The 7,602-nt window shown below is 41.8% G+C and overlaps 1 non-coding gene across 1 annotated transcript; it reads right to left on the bottom strand.

The window, feature by feature from the left end:
• Window positions 1-4,346: 4,346 nt before the first annotated feature.
• On the bottom strand, window positions 4,347-4,420 carry trnat-agu (transfer RNA threonine (anticodon AGU)). The gene has a single exon. It is a non-coding gene; the product is annotated as a tRNA-Thr (tRNA).
• Between the last annotated feature and the right edge of the window lie 3,182 nt (window positions 4,421-7,602).

The following is a 7,602-nucleotide window of genomic DNA, read 5'->3' as shown; positions in this document are numbered from 1 at the left end:
GCTCAGTGTTCCCCTGCACCGAAAACAGTATGCTGTTACAGTTGAAAACTTCTGTTGTGGATTGATTCCAGTACAATGTGTGCCATAGGCATCAACTACTTACGGTAGTTAATATAGCAATCATGTGAATGGGATTTATACCGCAGTTCTGTCTTCAATGCGATGAACAACAGAGAGAGAAAAAAAATCCTCATATCAAATCTGAACAGACTGGAGTCTCCGCAGGAGGTGGAATTAAGTGACTGCATTTTGTTTTTGCAGATAGAGAACACTTGAACCCTTTCTCACTGTGACAATGTACCATTGGGTATCAGAAATATAGGATTTGTAGGTGCAAAAGCTGAAACAGCATTTTCCACTTATAATACATGAATTATCTCCCTCCAGTGTGATAGTGCAGTTGTGTCAGTAAATGGGATAACTGAGTGAATCACGTTACAAATTCAGGTGGGGACAGTCCTTGTGTGGTAATATATAGTCACAGAAAGCAGGATGAGGGACTGAGGTTTTCTGGAGCCGTTTCAAATCGCAACTGAGACGGTATTGGAGATTTTGACAGGCTAAAATGAGACAAATCCCCAGCTCGGGATGGAGTTGTGTCTCACGTTGCTTTGTGAGAAAAGATAGAAAATTACACATGTTATGACCAATGTTTTACATTGCTTTGTGGAAACCTGGGAGTAGTTCGAGGACCGCAGGACAACTAATATATTTCCAGCTTTCAATAAGGCTGGTAGAGATAATGCAGCGAATTACAGAGCCGTGAGTCGAGCATCACTCGTAGGGAAACATGTGGAGAAACCTCTTAAGGAGAAAACTAATTTCAACTTTTCCAGACAAAGTTTGACCAGCGAGAGTCAGCATGGTTTTGTCAGAGGAGGTCATGCATGACAGATCAGATTAAATATATTTTAGGGAGTGGTCAAAGATGGAAACGAGGGTAGTAAGTTGATTTTGTTTATGAGGATTTTTGAAAGACTTTGACAAGATCCCACACCGGAGACTGGTGACAGCGTTAAAATAAAAGGGATTCAGTGTCACGTGGTAAGTTCGATGCAAACTTATTTGGGTTCCTGGAGACAAAGTATGGTGCTGTTTCTGTAACGTGGAGCTGGTATTCAGTGGTCTACCACAAGGATCAATGTTTTGTTCCTTAATGTTGTGATTGCACATAAAGAATGTGAAAATAATTTGGGGAGATAATAAGAAAATTTGAGGAGGATATGAAGATTGGCAAAGTGGTTAACAGTGAGGAAGACCGTCTTAGGTTCCAGGTTTTTGGACGTGGATTTGTCAAATGGGCAGATATTGGGAGCTGAAAATACCAATAAAAACATCAGGCGATGCATTTTGTAAGTAACACGTCATGGGAGTACTCAAAGAAAGTTAGATGAGTGGGACAGCCAAAGGAACAGAGTGACCTTGCATGTGGCTCTACAGAGTCGTGAAGGCAGCAGAATATAGTAGTTAAGAAGACAAGCACGACATTATAAGTCACAGCAAATACTATGACAGCAGGAAAATTCGTGTCACATGTAGAAAAGTTCGTGAAGAAAGCATTTGGCACACTTGTCTTCATTAGTATGAACATCGATTATTGGAGTTCACAGGTCATGTTGTGGCTGTAAAGAATATTAATGAGGCCACACTTAGAAGATTGCTGACAATTCCAATCACCTTCAACAGGAAAGGTGTTGTAAAACTTGAAAGTGTGCAGAGAATATGTACAAGGTTGTTGCAATGTCGATACAGCTTGAGTTTTAAAGAGAGTGTTTGAGCAGGGGCTTTTCCCGGCAGTGTTCCAGGCTGGTGTGTAACCTTCTAGACGTTTATAAAATCATGATGAGGGGTGGATAGGTGACTGGCCCAGGTCTTCTTTTAACCCAGGATGGTGGAGTTCAAACCGAGAGGGCTCAAGTTTAACGTGTTTCACACGCAAACACTAAACAAAGGACAAAGAGTGATATTTGTATTTTCCAACAGGCTTCATTTCAGCTTAATCTTCGATTTAAAACAATGAGCATCTTCTTGATGAATGTAGTTTGGATGTTAAACCGTGAATCGAACGTTAAAGTTATTAAAATTGTATGATGTCGTGATGAGGAACCTTATGCGTAAAGTATTGACCCATGAAGAATGAAGTACAGAATGAGATGTCTGTCAGTAACATTCAATAATGAACCTTTAATTTAAATGAGATGTTGCAAGACTCTGAAATGCAGAGTCGTCTGGCTGTCCTGCTTTATGAATCAAATTGACATGGTCTGCAAGGGTAGAAACTGATGAGCAACACAAAAAGCTTTTTTTCATTTGTTCAGCAATGGCTGGTCCAACATTTATTTCCCCATTCCTATCACCACTTGAGACAGTGAACGCCTGATCGAAAAACTGCACTTCATATTTTTTTTTGGAGAAACTACATGTAGCAGTTTTTAAACTGCTGCTTTCTCATTTCCTGCTCCCAATTTAATTTTCAACTATTCAGAGAATGCAAAGTTTCTCCAGCAATTATTGCCTGTGTTTCAGATTTCCAGCATCCACAGTTTGTTTTTATACAGTAATCTGGATGATCTGATTCCTTTGAGCAATAGAATGTTTAAAGCTGTCAATCAGGAGACAGAAGAATCAAACTGAGTGGCGGTAAGTTCATGATTAATTTTCCGAAGCAGATGAGCTGAGGGGGGATATAGACAAAATGTGTGGTGCACGTCAAGCAGCATCCGGGGAGCAGGACACTCGTTCTTTCACGTAGAAGCTGTTCATCAGGAATGCTCGAAACGTTGACTCCCATGCTCCTCAGATGTTGCATGACAGGCTGTGCTTTCCCAGTGGTACACTTATTGACTTTGATCTCCAGCATCTAAAGATATCAATTTCTGCTGAGGTGCGGTACAGTCAGGTACTGTTCCTGAGATGTAATAAGCTGGTTGTAATGATAGAGTGGATATCTCGTTGGAAACTTATCTGGAGTTGGAAACTTATTATTCTCCCGCTCCCATTCTGCCAAATTGATGGAGCCTGTTATTACAGCCAGTCAATTTGACAATTGTGCATTTGGCAGGTCACGGAAACGTGATTTCCCATATATTGTCGAGACTCGAAAAGCATAGGGATACGTTCGGTCTTGAGTCTTCTAGTTCCTGAATTTAAAAGTGTTTTTGCAAGCTTGCACCTGTATAGTCAGTGTCGTGTATATTTGACTTTTAGAATGCTAAACAGTTTTTTTGAGGGGTTTTAAAAATGAGTCCATCAACAGACTACTGAGTTTCATTTTTCTTTGATGATGTAGATCTGAACGAAAAAAAAACGTGAATTGTTGGAGAAACTCATCAGGCCTGGCAACATCTGTCGAGAGAAACCGAGTTAAAGTTTCAGATCGACAGAACACGTCAGTTATACACTTCCTTACTGTAATTCTCGGAAAATAATCAGTCTTATCTGTCGACTCAGGATATTTATCAAAAAAACTCAATGGCTGACAGATGTCACCTTTAAAAATATAAAAGGACTTTATTGGCTGTAATGCTGCCTCCGTTGCTCTCAGCTGGTAAAAGGCTGTACTTAAATGATTGCCTTTTCTCGTTTCCTTCCTGTCAGCTTGCAGCAATGTCTAATGGAGAATTGTTTCTTTCAGTATCTAACTCAGCACGTGTCTCCATTTGTCTCTCTTTGTCTCTGTGTATCCACCTCACCCTCTTTCTTTTGCACATTCTCCAACACTCGTTCTGTCCATACAGCTCATTACCTATTTATGCTCGATAAAAAGTCTGACATTTCGAGACAGTTTGAGTGTGCAGCTGATGAGAAGATTTTTGCTCATTGACTGGAGTGTGTAGATCTGTCCTCACATTCTCCGGATAATGTGTCTGTCAATTCGATCTCAGGTCAGGCGACTTTTCTTCCTCAATCATTTGGGATAGTTTCGAATTCAAAGTAGAATTCTGAATCCACCATAAGAAAAAAAAACGCAAGTATACTACAACTAAAGAATCACAACGATGTATATACTGTTGGTTTAAATGAATGATCGTTGACATCAGAGAATGAGAGTGATCAGCAGGTGGTGTCTCGGTCATTACCAGAAAGTTCTCTGGCAAATTCGCAACACCTCCTGTGTAATCTCGTTATTCCTACCAAACTGGGAATGAAGGACGGGGAAAAAGAGGAAAAAAGGCTTGTTGAATAACGGAAGGAAACCAGTGACTTAATTGATAGTTCGGAACTAAAGGGAACAACCACTGTTGTAACTTAACCTGGATCTCCAAATGTCAAAGTCGACGCTGACTTGGTTGATACAGCATTTGTAAAGAGTTGAAACAGCAAACTCAAACATGCATGTATCAAGCAGGCGCCGCTGGGAATTGAACCCAGGATCACCTGTTTACTAGACAGGCGCTTTAACCAACTAAGCCACAGCGCCGCACGGATCCATTTGCACATCCATACGTGAAGTTGGTTAACCACTTCTTCACAGGACCTGGAAATGTGTTTTCGGAATAATGTTGTTCACAGAGAATTGCAAAAAGTCCTCGAATTTAAAAATTCAGACAGTTTACATTTGAACATTCTACACTGAAAAGGCATAGAAAAAGATAATCTCCCCTTGCATTAATTTCAAACTGATACCTTCACCTGTTTAAACTGACAGGAGAAAGAGGATGTGTTCATCCTCTCCGTGCCCATGAACCACGTTAATACACACAAAGAGGACCTCAACAAGAGGAACAAGGTCATTGTGGAGATTTGACGAGGTGTAATGTGTTAGCAATTGTAAACATTGGGCAGTAAAAGTTGACAGATTGGCACTGACATTGAGTCTTGCACCACCAGTTCCACTCTCACTTCCTGCCCCATGCCTCCCAGACATCATTGCCAATCACTTGATTTCACTGTTCTGCTCCACTTCTCAACTTATTTCCAAACGATTGCAGGTGTCTGATAGGAACCTTCAAATTTTAGAAACGTTTTCCTGGAATATAGTCGTCACTCAATGGGATAGTATTCAGTTCATATACCGAGGGGATGAGTTACTTTGCTGAACCTTTCTACTCCTCAGAATGGACACACAATCATTAGACCGATGGGAGGGGGGTGAGTTCCTGTATTTACACACAGCGACACCAAAGGATCAGCGAGATACTTTCAAATCAGAAAGGTGATATAATCGTAGGGGGATTTGCGGTGGTAGTTTCCCATGTATATGCTGCCATTGTGCTGATAGACGGATGGAAAGATTCACTGGATCAAGTCTGGCAGGATCCAGGTGTGTGCTCTGCACGCAAGCAGGAATTAGCTTTCCTTCGAATAATTCGGAAAACGAGAAAGGTGTCTTCATTATCTGCGTGGGGATTATATCCAGGTCTGTGTGATGAAAACTCCGACTCCAAAGCAGGGACCTCCAGTGATGCTGACCGTAAACATTGTGACATGACTTGTACACAGTCTTGTGTCTGTCGTTGACGCCATAACCAACTTCAGCAGCAAAGTTGCATTCTCCAAGTTTCGAAACAGTTCATATTATCGCCTTGTGTTTCAATGTGAAATAAACAGCTATGATAATCTGATGTTGTTCAGCAGATGTCCTGCAGGAAAGCACAGAACAGGCTGATGGTCACAGGGCCTCGTTTTGACGCGCTGGCCTCCAGTGAGCGGGCGGCACCAATAAGCGAACCGTTCAACTCGTCTTATTCTAAATCCGGGGCTAGAAATGAACAGAGTTTTCTCGCTGAACTTGTTCAGGCTCTTGAAGGGAAGAGCCCTTGACTCAAATTATGAAAGTACATTTTACAGAAGTGGATCATGAATCGTGTAGTGGCTGTGAATACAACAGTGGAAACTTTCAGCAGAGATGCTGGCAACGCTGAAGGGGGCACTTGAAGACAAATGTGTTTCCTTTACCAGGGAAAGGCACTGCTTCACAAAGTGCGACTTTTGTATTAAAGCAGTGACGCTGATTACCTTTGCAAGTTCTTCACCTTGTCAATCTTATTTCTCCAAATCTAAATGTCTCCATTACATATGGAAAAGCTGAGAGGAAGGCGGCGCTCGGTCGGCCCAGTGTTGCAATGGGTAACGCGTCTGAATTCGAATCAGACTGTCGTCGTTTTGAGTTCTGCCTAGCTCAATTGCAGCATGTCGCTTTGCTGACATCAGACATAACTGGTTTTATAAATACATTAAGGACAAAAAAGAATCTGCGAAGAGTAGAGGGACATCTCCAAAATCGATAAGCCTGTCTCTGTTTGGTGCCACTCGAGATGGGGGTGTTATGAATCCTGACATTTATTTGAATGTTTACTGTGGGGAAGGACATATAACATGGAACATAAAGGAATACAGCGCTGACCAGGACCTTCGGCCCTCAATGTTGCGCCGAATTTGGACTATTCTCAGCTTATCCCCCTTCACAATCCCATCATCATCCATGTCCTTATCCAAGGATTGTTTAAATCTCCATAATGTGCCTGAGTTAACCACACTGGCGGGTAGGGCATTTCGCGCCCTTTCAACTCTCCCAGTAAAGAACCTGCCTTTGACATCTATCTTAAATCTATCACCACTCAATTTGTAGCTATGTGCCCTCGTGCAAGCTGACGTCATCATCCAAGCAAAACGACTTTCATGTCTACCATATTTAATTCTCTGATCATCTTGTATGTCTCTACCAAATCTCCTCTGAGCCTTCTTCTTTCCGAAAAGAACAAACACTTTTCTCTCAGCCTTTCCTCATTCGACCTTCTCCAGACCAGACAACATCCTGGTAAACCTACTCTGCACCTTTTACAATGCTTTCACATCCTTGCCAACATACGGCGATCATAAATGTACACAATATGCCAACTGCCCCGGCAATGGCATTTTGTACTATTGCAGCATGATTTTGCGGCTCCGAAACGCAATCCCTCTTCCAATGAAACCTAACACACCATATGCCATCTTCACAGCACTATCGACCTGGGTGGCAACTTTCAAGGATCTATGTTCATGGCCTTCAAGATCCCTCTTCACATCCACACAAGCAACAACCTTTCCGGTGACCCAATACTCTGCCTTCCTATTATTCTTCCCAAAGTGCATCACCTCACATTGAGGTGCATGTAATTCATTGTGCCACCTCTCACTCCAATTTTGCAATTTATCCAAGTCCCCCTGCAACCTGTGACATTCTTGCAACTGTCCACTACTCCACCAACGTTATTGTCATCTGCAAATTTCCTAATTCATCCACGTCCATGCCTGCGTCGAAATCATTTATAAAAATGATAAACAGCAGTTGTCCTAAAACAAATCCTTGTTAGACACCACTGGTAACTGGACTCCAGGTTGAATATTTTCCATCAATCACCACTGCCTGCCTTCTTTCAGAAAGCCAGTTTCAATCCAAATTGCCACATTACCTTCCATTCCATGTATCTGCATTTCTTTTCAATAGCCTACCATGTGGAAACGTCTCAGAGGCTTTACTGAAGTCCAAGTATAATACGTCAACTGCTCTACCCTCATCTACATTCTTGGTCACGTGATCAAACAAGACTCAATGAGGTTTGTGAGACATTGCCTGCCCTTGACGAGACGATGTTGACTATCTGAAATCAATTTGTT

Source organism: Chiloscyllium punctatum, chromosome 35, assembly GCF_047496795.1.
Source record: "Chiloscyllium punctatum isolate Juve2018m chromosome 35, sChiPun1.3, whole genome shotgun sequence".
Classification (NCBI taxonomy): Eukaryota; Metazoa; Chordata; class Chondrichthyes; order Orectolobiformes; family Hemiscylliidae; genus Chiloscyllium; species Chiloscyllium punctatum.
The sequence above is the reverse complement of the archived record's forward strand: the minus strand, read 5'-3'. Positions and strand labels throughout refer to the sequence as shown.